Raw genomic sequence first — 23,976 nt, 5'->3', positions numbered from 1 at the left:
ATATTAGCTCTGCCTATCCATGAGCAATTGATATCTTTCCAATTATTTAGATCTGATTTGATTTGTGTGAACAGTGTTTGGTAATTGTGTTCATAGAATTCCTGGGTTTGTCTTGGCAAATAGACTCCCAAGTATTTTATATTATCTACTGTTACTTTAAATGGAATTTCTCTTTCTATCTCTTGCTGCTGGACTTTGTTGGTCATGTATAGAAATGCTGATGATTTATGTGGATTTATTTTATATCTTGCTACTTTGCTAAAGTTGTTAATTGTTTCAAGTAATTTTTGAGTTGATTCTCTAGGATTCTTTAAGTATACCATCATATCATCTGCAAAGAGTGATAGTTTTGTTTCCTCCTTGCCTATTCTAGTTCCTTTAATTCCTTTTTCTTCTCTGATTGCTAAAGCTAACATTTCTAGTACAATTAAATAATAGGGGTGATAATGGACATCCCTGTTTCACCCCTGATCTTATTGGGAAGGCCTCTAATTTATCTCCATTGCATATAATCCTTGCTGATGGTTTTAGGTAGATACTGTTTATTATTTTAAGGAAAGCTCCACCTATTCCTAAACTATCTAGTGTTTTTATTAGGAATGGGTGCTGTATTTTGTCAAAAGCTTTCTCTGCATCTACTGAGATAATCATATGATTTTGGTTAGTTTTCTTATTGATGTGGTTGATTATGTTAATAGTTTTCCTAATGTTGAACCAGCCCTGCATTCCTGGTATAAATCCCACCTGGTCATAGTGTATTATCCTGGTGATCACTTGCTGTAATCTCCTTGCTAATGTGTAATTTATGATTCTAAATGTGGATTCTAATCTGTTCCCCCAGTTTTGGGGGAAACTGACTAAAATCACTGATAAAACGAGTTTAGGTTTTTAAGGGTTTATTGGAAAATAGAAAGAAAAAGATTGAGAACAGAATTCCAACAGCCTGGCATTCCTATCTTTCCTCAAATTTCCTGTGAAATCCTCTGCCGCCAGCACCATCAAGTCAGGAACCCCAAAAACCCCAGAGTTCTCCGTGCAGGCTCCCTTTCCTCCTTCCTGTCTCCTCCCAGAAAATAGGAGGCTCCTCAAGTTGATTGGCTGGTAGCCTTGATAGACAGCACCCATGAGCAAACGTCATTTCCTGACGCCAAGGAAAAGCCACAATGTCTCTGAGGCATTTCCTCATGGTGGAGCTTTCCCACAGCAAGTCTCCAGTAGGTGGCATCATTCCAATCATTACACTAATATCTTATTTAAGATTTTAGTATTAATATTCATTAGGGAAATTGGTCTATAATTTTCTTTCTCTGTTTTTGCTTTGCCTGGTTTGGGTATCACCACCATATTTGTATCATAAAACGAATTTGGTAGAACTCCTTCTTCAGCTATTTTTCCAAATAATTTGTATAATATTGGAATTAATTGTTCTTTAAATGTTTGGTAAAATTCACCTGTAAACCCATCTGGCCCTGGGGATTTTTTCTTAGGGAGTTCATTAATGGCTTGTTCAATTTCTTTTTCTAATATGGGTTTATTTAAGGATTTTATTTCCTCTTCAGTTAACCTGGACAGTTTATATTTTTGTAAATATTCATCCATTTCATTTAGATTATCAAATTTATTGGCATACAGTTGGGCAAAATAGTTCCTAATTATTGCTTTAATTTCCACTTCATTGGTGGTAAGATCATCCTTTTCATTTTTGATACTGGTAATTTAGTTTTCTTCTTTCTTTTTTTAATCAAATTAACCAATATTTTATCTATTTTATTGGTTTTTTCATAAAACCAGCTCTTAGTTTTATTGATTAATTCTATAGTTTTCTTGCTTTCAATCTTATTAATTTCTCCTTTAATTTTTCAGGATCTCTAGTTTAGTATCTAACTGGGGATTTCTAATTTGTTCTTTTTCTAGCTTTTTAAGTTGCATGTCCAATTCATTAATCTCCTCTTTCTCTTTTTTATTCATGTAAGCACTTAGAGCTATAAATTTTCCCCTAAGCACTGCTTTGGCTGAATCCCATAGATTTTGGTATGTTGTCTCATTATTGTCATTCTCTTGGATATAGTTATTGATTGTTTCTATGATTTGTTGTTTGACCCATTCATTCTTTAGAATGAAATTATTTAGTTTCCAATTGATTTTCATTCTGCTTTTCCATGGCTCTTTCTTACATGTAATTTTTATTGCATTATGTTCTGAGAAGGATGCATTTACTATTTCAGCCTTTCTACATTTGACTATGATGTTTTTGTGCCCTAATACATGGTCACTTTTTGAAAATGTGCCATGTACTGCTGAGAAAAAGGTATATTCCTTTCTATCCCCATTCAATTTTCTCCAGACATCTATCATGTCTAACTTTTCTAGTAATCTATTCACCTCTTTCACTTCTTTCTTATTTATTTTTTGGCTAGATTTATCTAATTCTGAGAGGGGGAGATTCAGATCCCCCACTAGTATAGTATTACTGTCTAATTCCTCTTGTAACTCATTTAACTTCTCCTCTAAGAATTTGGATGCTATACCACTTGGCACATACATATTTAATATTGGTATGACTTCATTATCTATAGTACCTTTTAGCAAGATATAGTTTCCTTCCTTATCTCTTTTAATGAGCTATATTTTTGCCTGTGCTTTGTCTGATATAAGGATTGCTACCCCTGCTTTTTTTACTTTAGCTGAAGCATAATATATTCTGCTCCAGCCTTTTACCTTTACTCTGTGTGTATCTCTCTGCTTCAAATGTGTTTCTTGTAAACAGCATATTGTAGGATTCTGGTTTTTAATCCACTCTGCAATTCGCTTCCGTTTTATAGCAGAGTTCATCCCATTCACATTCATAGTTATTATTACTGACTGTCTATTCCCCTCCATTCTATTTACCCCCTTTGTACTTTTCCCCCTTCTTTCACCCTATTCCTCCTCACTGACGTTTTGCTTCTTACCCCTGCCTCCCCCAATCTGCCCTCCCTTTTTATCACCCCCCTCCCTTTTCTTTACCCTTTTCTCCCTTGCTTTTGTCCTCCCTTCTATCAGTCCCCCCCTTTCCCTTCCCCTTTTACTTCCCTAAAGAATGAGCTAAGTTTCTTTATCCCAATGAACGTATATGTTATTCCCTTTTTGAATCAAATCTAATGAGAGTAGGGTTGAAACAATGTTCACCCCTCCTTTCTTTCCCTCTATTGTAATAGGTTTTTTTTCACCTCTTCATATGATGTAATTCACCCCATTCCACCTCCCCTTTCCTTTCCTCCCCATATACTCCCTTTTTAACCCCTTAATTTTCTTTGTATCATCACATCAAAGACAATTTATATTTATACCCTCTGTGTAAAGTCCTTCTCTTTGCCCAAATACATTTACAATTCTTAAGAGTTATGAGTATTATCTTCTCGTGTAGGGATGTAAACAGTTTAACCTAATTGAGTAACTTTTTTCCCCCTCTGTTTACCTTTTTAAACTTCTCTTGAGTCTTGTATGTTAAGATCAAATTTTCTACTCAGTTCTGGTCTTTTCATCAGGAAACATCGAAAGTCCCCAATGTCATTGAATGTACATCTTTTCCCCGAAAGAAAATGCACATTTTTGCTGGGTAATAGATTCTTTGCTGCAATCCAAGCTCCTTTGCCTTCTGGAATATCATATTCCAAGCCTTGTAGTCCTTTAATGTTGAAGCTGCCAGGTCCTGAGCAATCCTGACTGTGGCTCTATGATATTTAAATTGCTTCTTTCTGGCTGCTTGGAATATTTTCTCCTTCACCTGATAATTCTGGAATTTGGCTACAATATTCCTTGGGGTTTTCCTTTTAGGGTCTCTTTCAGGAGGTGATCGGTGGATTCTTTCAATGATGATTTTATCCTCTGATTCTATAATATCAGGGCAGTTCTCCTTAATAATTTCCTGGAATATGGTGTCTAGATTCTTTTTCTGATCATGGCTTTCAGGCAGTCCAATGATTCTCAAATTGTCTCTCCTGGATCTGTTTTCCAGATCAGTTGTCTTTCCAATGAGGTATTTCACATTTTCTTCTATTTTTTCATTATTTTGATTCTGCTTGACTGATTCCTGGTGTCTCATGGATTCCTTATCTTCCAACTGTCCAATTCTAATTTTTAAAGCATTGTTTTCTTCCATGAGATTATGCACCTTTTTTCCATTTGGCCAAATGAATTTTTTTAAGGCATTGTTTTCTTCAGTGAGATTATGCCATTTGGCCAGATGAATTTTTTAAGGCATTGTTTTCTTCAATGAGATTATGTACCTTTTTTTCCATTTGACCAGATGAATTTTTTAAGGAATTGTTTTCTGCAGTCAACCTTTGTGCTTCCTTTTCCAAGCTGCTGATTCTTTTTTCATAGTTTTCTTGTTTTGCTTTCATTTCTCTCCCCATTTTTTCTTCTACCTCTCCTTTATGAGCTCTTCCAGGAAGGCTTTTTGTTCTTGAGTCCAATTCACCTTCCCTCTTGAGGCTTCACATATAGGCAATTTGAGGGTATTGTAAGCTCTCAATGGAGAGGGCTCTTTTTTGCTTCTTACTCATTATTGCAGCTTATTTATTTGTTTTTTAAGTTGAGGTCTGCTCTGGGGGCACCAGGGTTCTTGTTTTGGGCTTCTTGTGCAGGGGTATAGGTGCTATGTGACCGGCTTTTTACACTGAGGCCTTTATAGTGTGTGCAGTTCACCCCCCTGCACTTCCTGTCTGAGTGCGCTAGATTAGTGGGCCTAGTCGCTCCTATCCTGTTCGTGGCCCTCTAGCAGGCAACTTGCCCTCTCAGCTGGTGCAGGTAGGTTTTTCCACTGTCTTGCTGGGCCACCAGATTTTTGAGCCAGGATCCAGGGGCCTCAGTTGTTTGGCTGTGGCCCGCAGCTTCCTGCTGACTTGCCCTGACTCCCTCAGTGCTGGGCTGCTGCCCTGCGCTGCACCTCCCTTTTGCCCGAGTCAGACCAACCTTTCCTGAAGTCTTCTAAATTATCTCTGGTTGGAAGACTGTGTCTCTCTGTCTCTTCGCAGGTTCTGTAGTTTCAGAATCCATCCAGAGGCTTGATTTAATGTTCTTTTTGAGGGAACATAAGGAGAGCTCAGGCAGCTTGCTGATTCCTCTCCGCCATCTTGGCTCCGCCAGTTACTCTTGGTTGTAACCCCAGCTCTTTTGCTCTATGAAATACAGTATTCTAAGACCTACAGTTCTTCAACATAGTAGCTGCTAGGTCTTACGTGATTCTTACTGTAGCTCATTTCTTTTTCTTGTTGCTTCCAATATTTTCTCCTTAACCTGGGAGCTTTGAAACTAGTTATGATATTCCTGTAAGTTTTCCTCCTGGGATCTCTTTTAGGTGGTGATTAGTGGATTTTTTTTTTCTATTTCTGCTTTGCCTTCTTGTTCTTCAGTTCAATTTTCCTTGATAATTTCTTATAATATTGTATCAAGATTCTTTTTTTAATCATAATTTTCAGGTTGTCTGACTATTCTTATATTATTTCTCCTTGATCTGTTCTCCAGATCAGTTGTTTTTCTGATGAGATGTTTCATATTCTCTTCTATTTTTTCATTCTTTTGATTTCTGAGAGGAAAATGTCCCCTGATCAATACTTCCCTGGAACTCGGCTGTGATATATCAAAGGCTCATTTTTTTCATTCTCATGAGAATGAACATTTGCAAATAAGTGCTACAGCCAGCAAGTGTAAAGCATAGGACTGCAGGTCCCATTTTAATCCCTAGTCCCTAACTCGAAATGGACCCTCCCTTGTTTATCACTGGCTGATTACTTAAGGGTTACAATCTAAGCATGAAAGCTAGCTAATGGTAATGCAGTATTCTTAACCCTAATTTCCATAATTATTCTTTGAGTTCTTAGCTAATGGAGGAGGTGACACAGGGATATTCCTTCAATCTTCCTGGGAGAGGACATGATTGAGAGCAGCTCAGTGCTACTTGAACCTCTTCATCTGTCTGTCAGAGGGAAGGGGAATTGAGACCTGAATCCTCAAAACAGGTCCAGAGGAGTATAATTTGAATGGTTCTGGCTATGTCCTACTGAGAGGAGACCATTGCTCCTTTCCTCACAATTTCTTTTTGTTTTAGAATGTTATTAGCTTACCTTTGCCCAATTCTGTTTTTTTTGGGGGGTGGGGGGAAGGCAATGAGGGTTAAGTGACTTGCCCAGGGTCACACAGCTAGTAAGTGTCAGGTGTTTGAGGCCAGATTTGAACTCAGGTCCTCTTGAATCCAGGGCCACTGCTTTATCCACTGCACTACCTAGCTGCCCCCAATTTTAGTTTTTAAGGGATTATTTTCTTCCTTAAAACTTTGAGTCTCTATTTCAAGTTGGTTGACTTTCTTTTCGTAGTTTTCTTGATTTTCTTGGATTGCTCTTATTTCTTTTTCTAATTTTTTTTGATTTCTCTCATTTGTTTTTTAAAGTCCTTTCCGATTTCTTTCAAAAGCTCTTTTTTGGGCTTGAGGCCATTTGACATTTCGTATTTAAAAAGGAGTGACTTTTTTAGGTCCATCATCTTGCTCTGAATATGAACCTAGATCTTCTCTTTACCCATAGTAGCTATCTATGGTTGGGTTCTTTCTCCTTTGCTTACTAATTTTTGTTTGTTTATCTTATTTTGTTTTTAGTAGCTATTAGTGTGATCAAGTTATAGTTACAAAGTGTGGGGAATGATGCCCAATGCATCAGGTCATTCTTTTTTTTTTTTTTTTGTGAGGCAGCTGGGGTTAAGTGACTTGCCCAGGGTCACATAGCTAGTGTCAAGTGTCTGAGGTTGGATTTGAACTCAGGTACTCCTGACTCCAGGGCGGGTGCTCTATCCACTGCGCCACCTAGCTGCCCCCCTTTTTCTCTTTTTTTATCGGGCTGTGCTTTTTATGGGAGGTTGGCCTATTCCGTGCACCACCTAACTGCCCCTCTCTCTCTTCTTTCACCCTGTCCCTCTTCAAAAGTGTTTGCTTCTGCATTGTCTCCCCCAGTTCACCTTCCCTTCTATAAGCTTCCCCTCAGCTCCCTTCTCTAACCTCTTCTGCTCCTACTTCCCTGTAGGATAAGATAGATTCCTATAGCCAAGTGAGTGTGTATGTTATCTTTGAAATGTTTTATCTAGGTTTCATTTATCATCATGGCTTTTTGGTAGTCCAGTGATTCTTAAATAATGTCTTTGATCTGTTTTTTGGGCCAGTTGTTTTTGATATGGAATACCTTACATTTTCTTCTATTTTTTTTTGGCAATCTTTTACCCTTGTTTTATTATTTTATGTTGTCTCAAGGAGTCATTAACTTTGGTTTGCTTAATTCTGTTTTTCAAAAAATCCATTATTTGGGTAATGTTTTCCTCCTTCTTTTCTAAGCTATTTATTCTCCTTCCATTTTTTTCCCATTGTTCTGATTTTTTTTTGTCCCTTGCTTAATTTCTTCCAGCTATTATTGACATCCTGCTAACCAAGACATCTTTGTCCTTTCCCTTTCCCAGAGGCAACTATATGGTGCAGTAGCTAGAATATTGGGTCTAGAGACAGGAAAACTTGAGTTCAAATCCTGTCTCAGACACTTACTACATGTATGACATTGGGAAAGTCACTTCACTTTTCTGCCTCAGTTTTTTCATCTGTTAAATAGAAATAATAATAACACCCACCTCCCAGGTTTGTTATGAAGGTCACATGAGATATTTGTAAAGCACTTAGAACAGTGCCTGGCACATAGTAAGCACTTAATAAATGCTTGTCCAAATCATTCCCTTCTCCTCGCCACCCCCCCCATCCCCATTACCTGCTTTCAGCTTATCAGCAAACTAAAAGGCTTATTGCTACTATAGGGTGGGCCAAATGTCATAAAGGGGTTTCAATATTTAATAACTCCTTTATTTTTTGTTTGTAATTTACCATACCATAGTATCATATGTGAAAGATATAGGAAATGAATTTACATTATGTGTGAAAAATCAAATCTTGCAAATAGTGAAAAATAAAGAAAAAAAATTTTCCAAAAGTTATTAAAACTGGGTGGGGGGGGGCAGCTATGTGGTGCAGTGGATAAAGCATCAGTCCTGGATTCAGAAGAATCTGAGTTAAAATCTGACCTCAGACACTTGACACTTACTAGCTGTGTGACCCTGGGCAAGTCACTTAACCCTCATTGCCCAACAAAACAAAACAAAACAAAAAGTTATTAAAACATTGTGACTTTTGGCCCACCCTGTACATAGCATCAGCCACACTAGTTAATGTAGGCCCATCAAGCTTCTACACAGTTGGTCAGCAGTTGTTTCTCCTAGTGATGAAAAAGGTGGACTGCTTCTCCACAAAAATTTCTCTTCTCAGTGATTGATGCAAGGATTTGGTTGGAAGCAAGTCTAGCGGCCTAGTTCAGGACTTCTTAAACTTTTCCCACGTGTGACTCCTTTTTGCTAGAGCAATTTTTATGTGACCCCAGGTATACAGGTATATAAAGTAGGTATACATAACCTTTTACTGTTGTGAAAATTTTCATGACCTCCACATTCAGTTATGCAACCCCATATGGGGTCTTGACCTCTGGCCTAGGAGACACTCTTGGGGTGGGGGAGAGAAGAGAGACCGGGGAGGAGAAGGGGAAAGACACTGAGAGGAAGAACAGGCTGGAAAGAGGAGGGGAAAAAGAAAAAAAAAGAGAAACACACAGCAATGGAACTGAGGGTCCCTGTCTGCTACGTGGGTGGATAGTAGCCTGTTTTAGGAGTTACATACTTGTGTTGTTGGCAGTCACAGGCCATACTGTCTACTATCATCAGTACAGTCAAGATGGGTGGTGACAGCAAACTAACAGACTTGAATCTGTGCTAATGATGATGAGGGGATCAGGGGCAGAAGTGATGGGATCAGATTAGGGGCACAAAAGAAGGAGACTGGATTGAGTGAGAGTGCTGGTGACTGTCAGCTCTTGCAAAACTCAGAGGAATAAGGAATGAGGGCTGGGAGACCAAGCTCCCTCCCTGCACTGCCTTTACTTTACTATTTAAACTCTATTGTCAGGGCTGCTAGGTGGTACAACGGATAAAGAACTGGCCTTGAATTCAGGAGGACCTGAGTTCAAATCTGACCTCAGACATTTGACACTTGACACTTACTAGCTGTGCAACCCTGGGCAAGTCACTTAACCCTTGTTACCCTGCAAAACAAAAACAAAAACCTTTATTGTCTATAACTGGGACCCCCCCTTCCACATGCCTGCACACAAACACATAAAAATACATACACACACCTTCTTTTATCCTGCTACATGAACAGTGAATGCTGGTATTTTGCATCTTTCCTACCCACTGAAGAATGGGAAGGTAATCTGGAGAGAGAGTTGGGTGGAACAAAGTAATACTTAACATGGAGGAATGCTTAACTGGTTTCTTTGATATGTTTGGACCCATATTTCATATAGTTCCTCTTGCTTAAACCAGCAACCACAAAAGCTTGGTAGTCTGTGGTGGAGGGAGGGGTCTGAGCACTTGTGGGCTGAGTGCCCCCTGGTGCAAGCCGTTCTCTTTTTCCTGAGTCTCTACTTGTATTTGTGGAATTATTCTCTTCTTCTGGGCTTACTTTATGGCTTTTCTTAGCTCACAGTGTTTTTGGATTACATTTAGAGTTTTCATCTTTTCACTTACATCTCCAGCTTCAGTTTCTGGATTAGGCCTTTGTACCAAAGCTAGGGTGCATACCTTCTTGCATTTTTGTATAAGGGCCCTGTTTGGTCCTTTTGCTTCTGTAGTTTGGGTGCTGATGTCACCACTGTTCTGGATGAAATAGCTGGTACTAGTACTCATGCTCTGCTATAATCTCAGACTTCTACCACCCTCTCCTGGTGTCCCAATGTAGCTGTTGACCTTGGGTCCATCTTTGTCTCCTTGCATAGTCCCCAGTTGAGATCTGACTTCATCGCCTGGTGTGATCCTTACCGATTACAGTTGGATGTTGGGCCTCATACTGGTATCAGTCTTCCTGCAAGTCTCTGTGGCCTGGATGGTTTTTGAGCTGTCCATCTTTTGTTGTGGCTCCATGTACGAACTGACCCATCTCCTTGCACATTGACCTGTTAGAAGCTGATTCTGTCCTCTGCTGCTGTTTTGAGAGGTGATAGCTAAGTTCACACTGGCTTCAATTTATATTTATATAAATACTTATAGCTCCAGCTGGCTTCATGACCTCCTGATGTGTCCCCACTCAGAACCCCCACAGGTTTCAGGCCTGGTTTAGCAGAGCTTATGGTGATTTTTGTCACACTCCCAGATTTCTGGCCATCTTCTTATGCAGTCTTGAATTGACTAGAGAAAAATTATTGCTATTTCTTCTTGATCATATATTGTTTATAGAGAGCTATCCTATTCTAGTTTCTCTAAATTAATATAAGGTAAATATTTACTTAGAAAGCCTAGACAAACTGCAAATAATACAAATTCACATTTTCATATACAATCTTATTTATTTTTATATAGAAATGTTTATGTTGATGATTATTATATTAATTTAACTCACTGATGTCAATTAGCTTTTTGTTTTGTTTTGTTTTGTTTTTGTGGGGCAATGAAGGTTAAGTGACTTGCCCAAGGTCACACAGCTAGTAAGTGTCAAGTGTCTTAGGCTGGATTTGAACTCAGGTACTCCTGAATCCAGGGCCAGTGCTTTATCCACTGTGCCACCTAGCTGCCCCCTGTCAATCAGCTTTTACAATGGGATATTTATTTCAAAATAAAGCAGAAAAAGAAATAAAAATATTTCCCCCTAACACCTGAAGAACACATTCTGCCCTATATCACCTCAGTACTTGGAGAGAGTGGGCTCAGACTTAACACAATTTCTATAGACCATTCACCCTACCAACTTCACTTCCAAACACAGCATGGCTGAAGGGATGGATGAATCTATAGCTCTGCTACTACTGGGTTAGGTAAGAAGGTTATTTAGGACTTCTCTCCTCACTGTCTTTCAGAAAATTCTGGCATGGACTCCAGCTCCTAGGTTCCATTGTCTTACTCTCCTCGCTTTTTGAAGCTCACAAGGTCATACCTATCTCCAATCTTTCTTACCTAAAACAGGAAAAAGTAAAAGTGAAAGGGCAAGACAGAGGTCCAATGGAGAGGGACTGAGGCCTCTTCCCTAATATCCTTGTTTCTCTCCCCAAATAGCATCTAGGAAGGAATGACACAGAGCAAGGCAAGGCCAGTCCCTGGCTGACTACTGCCTTTTGAATGCAATCTATTCCATTCCAATGCAGCCAATAAAAAAGTCTCTATTTCACCACATGCTTAGTGGACTGGTTGTTGTTTGTCCTTCCTTCTCAAAGAGGACCATGACATTAGGGTGATGTTATGACTTGCAGTGAACTGGATTTAAGTGAGGCACAGCTGTGCAGAATCACCAGCCTCACTCTCTCCTCTGGAGTCATCTGGGTCCAATGGCAAGATATACATCAGGAAGACTGGAGATGTCCCCAGATGCAGTGGGAGACCTTGGCCTTTTAAGCTAAGGCCTTTCAAGGTCTCAGTTTGATTGAAGTAATGCTCATTCAGTGATTAACTCTAGGGAAGAAATGAGGCAAAGAAAGGTCTCTTTTACCTAGTCAAAAAGCATGCAAAAAAACCAAACAAATAAATAGAAGGGGGTAGGGGAAGATGCTCAAGGTTTCTGGCCAAAATAGAAACAATTTCTATTTTCTCTGGCTCTGAACCATCAAGAGGCCAAACAATAGACAAAGGAGGCTTAGGCTAGAAGTTGTTGTTGGCCAATCAATGAAAGTCAGAGTTATTTGGGTTTAAAAAGTGGTCCTTAGAAGAAATCTAGCAGGTAAACCCCAAGACCTCTTATGGGGTTTCAGCAAAAAAACCCAACAACCCCCAAAACCCTTATATTCCTTTGAGCCAAGTGCCTGCAGGTAGGATATGATTCTCTGTATGGTGAGAGGAAGAGGAAGAGAGAAAGGGAGAGGGAGAAAGAAGCTGTGTTACACATGGTTAGTGTACTGGTTATAGAATGTCTGAAAATGTTCAAGTACACTTGAGGAATTGCATCAGGAGAACACATTGGGCATGTTCATAAAAACTGGGCTCATTGGCCAGACCCCCATTACACAAGTCTTTGTAAGTCTTTTTTTTTTTTTTTTGGTGAGGCAATTGGGGTTAAGTGACTTGCCCAGGGTCACACAGCTAGTAAGTGTTAAGTGTCTGAGGCCGGATTTGAACTCAGGTATTCCTGAATCCAGGGCCAGTGCTCTATCTACTGTGCCACCTAGCTGCCCCGTTTTTGTAAGTCTTAATAAGTTTTTTGTATTTTTTTGTGGTGCACTAAGATTCCATTTTATTTATATATTGCAGTTTGTTCAACTATTCCCCAGTCAATAAGAACCCATCTTCCTTCCAATTTTTTTGCTATTACAGAAAGTGCTCCTATAAATATTTTTTATTCTCTCTTTGACCTCCTTGGATTGTATGGGTAGTAAGGAATTATATGTGTGCCTAAGTCAAAGGTTATTTACAATAGAGTGACTTTTTTATAGTATAATTCTCAGTTCCTTTTCAGAATGATTACACCTATTCACAATTCCACCAAGTCTTTTGCTGTGCCAGTCTTCACAAAGCCTCTCCATTATTTATCATCCTTGCCTTTTATTATCTTTGCAAATCTATTAGTGAGGTAGAGCATCAATGTTGTTTTAATTTGCATTTCTTTTATTACTAGTGAATTGTAGCTTTTTTCATGTACTTGCTGATATCATTTTCTCTTCTGAAAACTTCCTATTCAAATCCTCTGACTACTTATCAATTGGATAATGACCCTTCTTAAATATTTATATCAATTCCCTATATATTTTGAATATTAAACCTTTATCAGAAGTATTTGCTGTAAAGATATTTCCCAATAGACTGCTTTTCTTCTAATTCTACCTGCATTGACTTTGTCCATGCAAAAGCTTTTCAAATTTATGTAACCAAATTGCACATTTTATCTTCTATGAGCACTTCTTTCCATTTTCAAGTTACAATATCTCAGATGCAGACACTGGAACTTTGTAAAGTTGAGTGAATCTCCCACCAGCAAATGGATTCTGTCTCTCAAGTCTCATGAGACATCATCTCTGTGGGCAAAGCCAAAGACTGATTATGGTCATTTAGATCTTATATCTATTTGGAGTTTATTATGGAGTAAGATTTTTAGTCTGTACTTAATTTGTGCTAAATTGCTTCCAATTTTCATAGTGGTTTTTTTTTCAAATAGGGAGTCCCAACTATTGTAGCTTGGTGTCCTTGGATTTATCAAACATGAGGTTGCTATGTTCAGTTTTTTCTGGGGCATGCTTACTTAGTCTATTTTATTGATCAATTTTTCTATTTTTTAACTAGTATCAAATAGTTTTCATGATTACTTCATAATATGGCTTGAGATTTGCTAGGCAAACTTCATTCCTACTTTTTATTATTTTATTTTTTTGCGGGGCAATGGGGGTTAAGTGACTTGCCCAGGGTCACACAGCTAGTAAGTGTCAAGTGTCTGATGCCGGATTTGAACTCAGGTACTCCTGAATCCAGGGCTGGTGCTTTATCCACTGCGCCACCTAGCTGCCCCCCTACTTTTTATTATTTTCTTTGAGACTTTTACCTTTTTATTTTCATTCTGTGTCATCTACAAAAATCTATATGAGAATTAGCTACATAAGAAGAGAAAGGAACAGGTGGGTTTTCAGAAATTATAGTGCATAGCTTACCATATATTTTTTTGATGTTCAATTGTTTTTCTTTTTTTTCTTTTTCTTTTTTTTTCATGAGGCAATTGGGGTTAAGTGACTTGCCCAAGGTCACACAGCTAGTAAGTGTTAAGTGTCTGAGGCTGGATTTGAACTCAGGTCCTCCTGAATCCAGGGCCGGTGCTCTATCCACTGTGCCACCTACCTGCTCCTTCAGTTGTTTTTCTGTTGTGTCTGATACTTCATGACCCCATTTGCAATTTTCTTGGCAAAGATACTAGAGTGGTTTGCCATTTCCTTCTCTACCTCATTTTACAGATGAGTATCTGAGGCAAACAAGGTTAAGTGACTTACTCAGGGTCACACTCCTCATCAGTGTCTGAAGCCAGATTTGAACTCAGGCAAATGTCTTCTTGATTCCAAGCCCATTGCTCTAGTCACTGCAAACCCAGCTATCCTGACTATATCTTTATAATCATACAATTGATTGATGTATAGCTGTTATAAGAGGGAAGGAAGGTGAAGAAAACAAGCATTTATATAGTGCCTACTACATGCCAGGTACTCTATTAAGTGCTTTTTGTGTGTGTGGCAACTGGGGTTAAGTGACTTGCCGAGGGTCACACAGCTAGTACATGTTAAGTGTCTGAGGCCAGATTTGAACTCAGGTCCTCCTGAATCCAGGGCCAGTGCTCTATCCACTGTGCCACCTAGCTGCCTCTATTAAGTGCTTTTTATAAATATTATCTCATTTGACCTTCCCATCAACCCTTCGAAGTAGGTACTATCATTAGCCCCATTTTACAGTTGGGGAAACTGAAACAAATAGAGGTAATGTAACTTGTCTAGGGTCACACAGCTAGTAAATATCTGAGGTCAGACTTGAACTCAAATCTTCCTGACTCCAGGCCCAGTACTCACTCTTTCCCCTGCTCCAACATCTGCCTTCCCAAAGCCCATAATACTTGTTTATTTACTAGGGGGGAAAAACCATTTGATTCAGTTGACATTGTTTAATGTTTCTAGTTGCCTCTGGTGTCATCAACTTCTATTTGACCCAGTCTTATTTTCAGAGAGTTTGTTGCTTAAGTAAGGTTTTGTACCTTTTGTGCCAAGGTATTAATTCCCTTTCTAATTTATTTTTTCATAGCTCTCATTTCTTTTCCAGTTTTCCCCATTTTTTGTACTCATTTCATTTAGAAAAACACTTTAAACTCTTAAAAAACTCTTCCTTCATCTCTTTAAGAAATTCTAGTTTCATTTGTGCCTAAAGTGTGTTTCCTTTTGAGGCTTTACTTGTAGATCTTTTGGAGTAATTTTCTTCTGAATTTGTATCTTAAGCACCTCTAACACTATAATAGCTTTTAACAATGGGATCCTTTTTTTTTTTTTAACATTTGCTCAGCAGCCTAGACCAGAGGTATCAAACATATTGTAGCCCATTCCCAAGTGTAGCCCAGCCACATTAAAATGTAATTAGGTGCAGAAATAGGATTAATGTTATTATGTATGTATATATATATATATATAACCTATATCAGATTACCTGCTGTCTAGGGGAGGGAGTAGGGAGGGGAGGGAGGGAGAAAAATCTGAAATTGTAAAGTTTGTATAAACAAAAGTTGAGAACTATCTTTACATGTAACGGAAAAAAATAAAATACTTTATTAATTTTTTTAAAATGTAATTAGGAGGGGGCAGCTAGGTGGCACAGTGGATAAAACACTGGCCCTGGATTCAGGAGGACCTGAGTTCAAATCCAGCCTCAGACGCTTGACAATTACTAGTTGTGTGACCCTGGGCAAGTCACTTAACCCTCATTGCCCTGCAAAAAACAAAAAACAAAAAAATGTAATTAGGAAATATTTATTTATTCTATTAAATAATATATAATAATAAAGTAACAAATAATCATATAACATAAATAAAATATAATTGAATATAGATAATATTAATGTATGGTTTTCTAAGTCAATATTACAGCTGACAGGGTCCCTTATGTATGGGATAGGGATTTTTTTGACACCATAGTTCTAGACTACTTCTTGACTTCGGACTTTATGTTAGGTTCAAGCTCCAGGTACTTCTTTTTTTTTTTTTTGTTTTGTTTGTTTTTAGTGAGGCAATTGGGGTTAAGTGACTTGCCCAGGGTCACACAGCTAGTAAGTGTTAAGTGTCTGAGCCCGGATTTGAACTCAGGTCCTCCTGACTCCAGGGCCGGTGCTCTATCCACTGCGCCACCTAGCCGCCCCCTTCCAGGTACTTCTTGAAGGATAGTCTGGACCAGTCCTACTGTTTCCTTCTTTGAATATTGAGTATTGTATTATTCCAGGCTCTCGGGGATAGCTCAAGCTGGAGACCTGCAAGCTTTTTGTGTTCCCAGAGTGGTCTGATCTAGGGCAAAATTTGATCATTGCCCCTCTGGCATATGCTCTGCAAGTTCCTGATAGGGGTTTGGGTTTGAGTAACACATATGTGGGCTTGTCCATTTGGAGTTCCAGTAGACTGTTGCTAGATTCAGCGACTATCACTGTCAATCATCTGGAAAACTCTATTGGTTCAGAGTGACAGAATTGCAGATTTCCCCCTTTGTTTGGGATTTTCTGTCCTGGTTTTCCCACTGTAGGCTTCACTTTGGACTAGAATTTGAAACTGAGACCCCATACCACTCCTGGGAATTGAGCCACTTCTGAACTTTCTCCTTCCTGTAAGTTCATGTCATTTGGCCAGCAACCTTTCTCCCTCTGAAATGCCACCCTTAGGTGCAGGTCCATTCTCAATCTGTCCTGGATTTGTGACCTGAAACTAGGTAGTGAAGGACAGGAGAAAGGAAATATTTATTAAGTGCCTATTATGTGCTGGGCACTGTGCTAAGCACTTTACACTTTCTTATTTGATTCTCACAGCAACCCTAGAAAGTAGGTACTCTTATTATCTCCCCCATTTTATTCTTGAGAAAAACTAAGGCAAATAGAGACTAAATGACTTGCCTAGGTTCACACAGCTAATACGTGTCTGAGGCTGGATTTGAACTCAGGTCTTCCTCACTCCAGGCCTAGCACTCTTTCCACTGCTAGATATCTTGCTGCTTCATTTAGTAAGTGACAGAATTTCTAGTTGGCCATTGTGCATGAGTTTGGGCCCCTCTTTGCAGATATGGGATTTTGTATGTTTTCCCTGGAGCATAGTTTCTCCTTGCACTGGAATACTCCTGGCTAGTCTCCAACCCTAGTTTCTGCAAACCTCTGTCTCCCTATGTCCACGTGGGTTGGAAAAATGACTTTCTGTGATTTTTTTTTTCTTTAATTTCCCCATTAGGATTTGGTTTGGTGCATTTTCTAGATTTGTTTGGAGGAATTTTTTTGCAGCTACTTCTTGCTACTCTGCCATCTTAGCTCCCTTCCCCGCATTTGATTCGGTAGAACAAAATCCTGCTATAAAGCCTCTTTAAAAAATTTAAAAATTAAAATAAAAACTTTCAATTAATAAGCGTTTATTTTTCTCTCTCCCAACTCTCTCCCCCTCAATTGGAGAAACAAATATGTACAGTCAAGGAAAATAAATTCTTGCATTGTCCGCATTCAGAAATGTCTCATTCTGCATCTTGAGTCTATCAGTTTTCTTTTGGAGAGTGGGTTGTACGCTTCATCAACAGTATTCTGGAATTTGAACTATATGAACTCTTTTTGCTTGCACTGCTGAAATGAGTTTCTGTTTTCTCTCTCTCTATCTTTTTTGTTGTTTTTTGTTTTTTTGGGCAGGGCAGTGAGGGTTAAGTGACTTGCCCAGGGTCACACAGCTAGTATCAAGTTCTGAGGCCTTATTTGAACTCAGGTCTTCCTGAATCCAGGGCTGGTGCTTTATCCACTGCGCCACCTAGCTGCCCCTGAGTATCTGTTTTCAAATCCATGCTACCTTAAGGGAAGTCAGCCTCATTTAACTCCTTGAACCCTGGTGCCAAGGTAGTGTCCCTCCTTTTGTTATCACCTCTCATTAAATCTTGAAGCTTAGAGAAGAACCCTAACTCTAATTAAATTCCTGAAATTAAGAAAGAAAAATATTTTTCATTGTTATTCAACTATTTTCTCACCAAAAACAGATGAGTCCAATAGTTTGGTATGTCAGTGTTGCCAATAGAAAAAGAGACTTTTATAGCTTTCATTCACATGCATGAAAGGTCAGGTAGTGAATTGGCATCACAAATACTTGGCCACTTAACATTGGATACAGTGCTGGATTACTTAGGAAGCACCCCAACTAGGCACCCCAAGGTTAGTGGAAGCAAAATAATTGGCAGGTTGTTTTTTGCTTATGTAAGTACAGCTATATGGTCCAAATTTCAAACCATTTGTTCACTCTCTGTGCCCATATCTCTTACCTTTTGGAGCCCTGGTCTCTAGGTCCTGAGATGGCACAGTTTCTATGAGCAAGGGACAAATGCCTTTGTCCACTTGATGCTGTGCTGGATCTGATTCATTTCTACATGCCTCACAAATGGGATACATTTCTCCATGGACCTACATCTTATTCTCCCCAGTTTGTAAGTTTTTGCCTTCCAGCAGAGCATTTATTATTTTTATAATTAATATGTAAGACTATAATTCTCATGTTATTTGGGAAAAGAACATTATTTGTTAAGATTTAAAATTTTATTTAATGATTATCAATACTAAGATTTTTTATTTTATTAAATGATTATAAATTTTCTCAAGTTTACTTTGATTTAATTTTTTTCTATTTTACTTTTATTTAGAATTTGCTTTCTCAAATCAATTACTTTGATTTTCATATTTGTTATAATTTATTCAGCTTAAAACCATTACAATTATTTGAATTTTCCAAATCTAGTTTTTCTTTTGCAAATTTATATATTCTTGTTATAGTCTAAAAATAAAACCAAAGAATAATAATGGCTTATTTATACATTTCAGTGCTAACATATAAATTAAAATGTCAAAAGCAGCTTATAAGTAACATAATATGATAATAAGCCTGTTTCTCATTTTTAAAAATGCAATTTAAAACATTTTAGCATAATATTGTAGTTATTTTTATGTTTTTAAAAAAACATTACAAATTATGAAGGAAGGTCCACAAACTCTTGGTACCCAGGGGGTACCAGAAGAGTTTAATACACCATAGAATGAGATTCAATTCAATACATTTATTATTATTATTAAGTTCCTTCTAAGTTAAATATAAGGAAGTTAAGCAAGAAGGGTTAAAAATACATAGGCAAACTTGGTTCAGAAATAGAGATGATAAATGTCAAAGACTTGCAGTAGGCATTTAGTCAAGAAGACTAAAGTTCAAACTTTGCTTTACTATCTATGTAACCTTGTGAAAGTCACTTAATTTCTCTTATCCTTATTTTTCACTTTTGAAAAATGTGGATAATAATAGCATCTATCTCACAAGGTCACACAGCTAGTAAGTGTCAAGTGTCTGAGGCTGGATTTGAACTCCTGAATCCAGGGCCAGCGCTTTAACCACTGTGCCATCTAGCTGCCCCCTATAACTATTTTCAAAGTACCGAATTGGGAATTACTCTTTGTGATGAGCACCAAATACTATGACAAAAAATAAAGTCAATTATGTTTTAACAGACAGGAAATGACATTATTTATGTGGGAATCATTCTCGAATCAGCTGGTTGTATACAGTGAGGTTATCAATTTATTAAAGAAAAGAAAACTATAAACTAGAAGAATTTTTAAAAATAATAATACATAGTATGCAAGTAAAACAAATTTGTCTGACCTATTTAAACAAGTTATTGGTGCCAAAAAAATGGGAAATGGTTGGAGAACAAGACATCAGGACTGAGTATGCCAATTTCATAATACCACAATAATAAAACTAAAAGGGCTTGAAAATTTAATTACCAGACAATATGCTTACATCCTAAGCAGAAACATATGATAACCAAGAGTAACATTGTTTTAGAATACAAATTAGTTTGTAAAACCTTAATGGAGGAGGATGATGGAAGATTATTAACAGCACAGTCTCATAAAACAATGGGAAGCCATGGGAGAAAAAAATATATATTTTTGGTGAGGCAATGAAGGTTAAGTGACTTGCCCAGGGTCACACAGCTATTATGTGTCAAGAGTCTGAGGCCCCATTTGAACTCAGATCCTCCTGAATCTAGGGCTTGTGCTTTATCCACTGTGACATTTAGGGGCTGGAGAAAAAAGAAATTTAAAGGAAGTTTGAGGAGACCCAACTAAACAAAGCCCTTACAGAGGTATTTATAAGGATGAAGCTGGAAGACAGGCAGACAAAAGATGGGGAAGATCTGCAGGAATTTTGAAAGCAAACACTTTTCAACATCAACAACAATGGAACCACCTCTTTTGGATTCTAACATCATTGTTCTTGATGTGCTTCTTGAGCAAGTAGAAAGGGCATTGAAGAAAACAAAGACTGGAAAAGATGCTAGACTAGCTCAAATATATATCAGGGTCTTTACTGGAGGTATTTCTTTTAAGGTTGATGAAGGATCAGTTGAAAGGTACACTATTTGAAGAAGGGGAAGGTATGAAACACAGAAAAAAATCCTCAGGGTTCATTATTACTAAAATAAGGTGTTCTAGAGAACGTTACTAAGTGTTAACCCATATGTCTACTTTTCCATTTTTTAAATGAGAATAATCTACAAATATATTTAAGGCATCCTTGTTCAGGGTATTAAAAAGGGATATGTGGGCTTTCACAAACAATATTCCACAATAAACTAAATCATTACCACCATACAAGTTGTCTGAAAGATGTAGAAAATATATAATCTTACTCCATCATTTGTTGACTACAAAAATACAGTTTGGCAAAGCAAAATACTGCTTGCTGTAAAAGGCTCTCCTCCAACAAGGTATGTCCTGTAGGACCTTTTATTATGTTCAGATAATTAAATATTCTTTTGAAATATATAACAGAGGGGGAAGCTAGGTGGTGCGGTGGATAAAGCACTGGCCCTGGATTCGGGAGGACCTGAGTTCAAATCCGACCTCAGATACTTGACACTTACTAGCTGTGTGACCCTGGGCAAGTCACTTAACTCTCATTGCCCTGCAAAAGAAAAAAAAAAGAAATATATAACAGAGATAACCTTGTTCAGTGACTCTCATTAACACCGTGAGGCATAAAACATGGAGATGTGTACTTGCCAAAGGTATTTGTCATTGTCGTTGAGGACATCTAGCCCTCAGTCCAGGTTGAGGAGGGATTTCCTATAGTGAGGTTCAACAAATGCTAATTTTGGGGTGATACTCTGCTACTTACATCAAATCTTGGAATATTCTAGATGAGATACATAATCATTCAAAGGAGTTTGGTCTAACCATGTACACAGGAAAAAATAAGTTAATAAAGATTGCCTATTTATGATTTTTAAAATTCAAATTCATTATTATTTATTTTTAGCATTATTTTCTTTTTAAATTTTGAGTTCCAAATGTTCTCCCTTCCTCCCACCACCTCCTACACCCACTGAGAAAGCAAGCAATATATCAGTTATACATGTGAAATATAAAACTTTTGAATGGACAACCTGTAGAACTTCAGCAGTATATATATTACATATATATATATATATAAATGTATATATGTGTATCTATCTATCTAATTTTGGACAAACTCTAGAAGTGAATAATGAGCTGGGCCCTGAACAGACCAAAGGAAGAGATTGCAGGCTGGAATCTCTTTGGGAAATTCCAAAGTTCTTTTGAAGAATCCAAGAAAGGCATATACATATACACACATACACATACACACATACATACATATACACACACATATAACTTACAGTAATGCTCTTCTGGTGACACAGAACATAGTCATAGAACATAGAACAAAGAATTGGAATTGAGGACCACTCAAAGGGTAATAGGAAGATACATGGTTAAATATGAACAGCTGCAATATAATACAAACAAGTAATTATAAAGGAGAAGTGGTTTTTAAAAAAGCTATCAATGAATAATTTTTATATAATACAAAAATAAGATTGCTGGCCACATTAAAATGAGAAATAATCAATGAGCATCGTGTGTGCTCTGCTGATATCCTAAGGGTATCAAAATACTGCAACAAAGCCCTCTGGGTGGATCCTCTGAGGTAAACTTATAGGAAGACATAGATGAGAGTCCCCTTGGGATGGGCAGTCATGGAGTCTTTTTTTTTTTTTTTTTTGGTGAGGCAATTGGGGTTAAGTGACTTGCCCAGGGTCACACAGCTAGTAATTGTTAAGTGTCTGAGGCCGGATTTGAACTCAGGTCCTCCTGAATCCAGGGCCGGCGCTCTATCCACTGTGCCACCTAGCTGCCCCAGTCATGGACTCTTGGCCAGGCCTAATTCAGGCCAGTACAGTGGCTCAGGCTTAGGATTAGAATAAAGTCAGATACTTTTGGACCATACAAATGCATTACAAGAACTTTAGTTAAGATTAAAAAGAATATAAAACATGAGATAAAATGCAACTCTTCTGAGTTTCTGCATTCATCAGGACAATGGCTATTTTGGTCTGGAAAGGTATCTCTACAAGAAAATGAGAATTCTACTCAAATCTCTGACACCAAGAACTCCCCATAGACTGGGGCCCTTTATGTTTCAGAGGCAAGGAAACCAATGAAAATTCAAAGAATGACCTCTCTGCTCCCTTAAAAAAAATCAGATTAACCTACTTAAAATAGGTACCATTTCTACCACATCTACCTCTTGCTGGCAAGGTCTTACAATTTTCCTAGGGGACCTTCTACCACTAAAATACTCTTAAAACAATTCTGATCTTAGGAAGAAGCCTAGCATACACAGCACTGGAAGAGGACCTTAATACAAATCATAAAATCATAAAAACACATAAAAACAATATAATTGATTTTCTAAAATATATAACTCATACAGTAAGGGTAATTGTCAGGGGGCAACTCAGAACAGATCTCTTGTAAAAGATACACTAAGGAGCAAAAATAGCTCCAGACATATTGGGTTCACAGCATAAATGACAACACCTCCAACACCATTGCCACTCCTCATTACAGGTTTGGGTCACCTGCAGCAAGGTAGTTCAGCAGTCATAAGCATTTTACATGCAACTTGTCTCAGGACTTAAGTTAATACTGAAATTCATCTTGTACTATTACACACTCAAGGTTTTCTGGTTCCCAACCAAAACCATCAGGGAAACCCTTTAGAGATTTATTCTGTTTATTTATTTATTTAGAAATTTCCCCCCAAGTTACATGTATAAGTTACATGTATTACCTTCACTCTTCCACTCATCTTTCTCCCTAAGCCCTCCCTTCCTAACTTTCCAGTTACTGTTGAGAACAGCACCATCTTATCAGTCACCCACACTAGCAACCTAGGTGTTCATCAACAAAAATTGCTACCCAGTCATATGAGTACAGGAGCTGTGGAATCAGTAGCACCTCCCAGACTACTATTCCTGCTTCCAGCCCATCCATCACAGTCAATATCCAGGGAAGTAATTCCTGTGGAGAAGGGGTCAGCCATCACCACCACCTGTCAATTAGCTGCTACACGCAGGCCAGGCAAACCAGCCTACTGAAAACAATAAGGCACTCTGGGGGAGTGACAGGAGGCAGCATGTGCTAGACTTTGGCCACCACCTCCCCTCATATCATACTGGGTTCAGCCCAAGACCCTGAACCCAAAAACCTTGGAAATAGTGTCAATACCAGACCAGTGCCTACTTCCATCATTCTCCAAAGCCACCCCTATGGAGATGCAGCCTGGCAACTACACCTGCAGGTGCTAAGTCACAGCTACTGAACACCCAGAAAGGAAAGTCTTTGCTAGGAAAGTTCTTGGCACTGTCAAATGGCTCAACATTAAAAACATAATTTTGGGGGCAGCTAGATGGCGCAGTGGATAGAGCACTGGCCCTGGAATCAGGAGGACCTGAGTTCAAATCTGACCTCAGACACTTGACACTTACTAGCTGTGTGACCCTGGGTAAGTCACTTAACCCTCATTGCCAAAACAAAACCAAAAATCCAAAAAAAACATGATTTTGCCAATGGAAATGAAATTAAAGAAGAGACATTACCATCAGTTTTACTGCTGCATCATAGAACTTTTCCATCTGACTTGCCACTGGAACCTTCTGTGTATGTTGTTGTCTTTCCTCATTAGAATGTGACCTCCTTGAGAACAGGGGTTGTCTTACTTTTCTACATATACCCAGTGCTTAGCACAGTGCTTTGTATATTGGAAGCACTTTATAAAAGATTCACTC

The sequence above is a fragment of the Dromiciops gliroides genome, chromosome 2, assembly GCF_019393635.1.
Source record: "Dromiciops gliroides isolate mDroGli1 chromosome 2, mDroGli1.pri, whole genome shotgun sequence".
Lineage (NCBI taxonomy): Eukaryota > Metazoa > Chordata > Mammalia > Microbiotheria > Microbiotheriidae > Dromiciops > Dromiciops gliroides.
The sequence above is the reverse complement of the archived record's forward strand: the minus strand, read 5'-3'. Positions refer to the sequence as shown.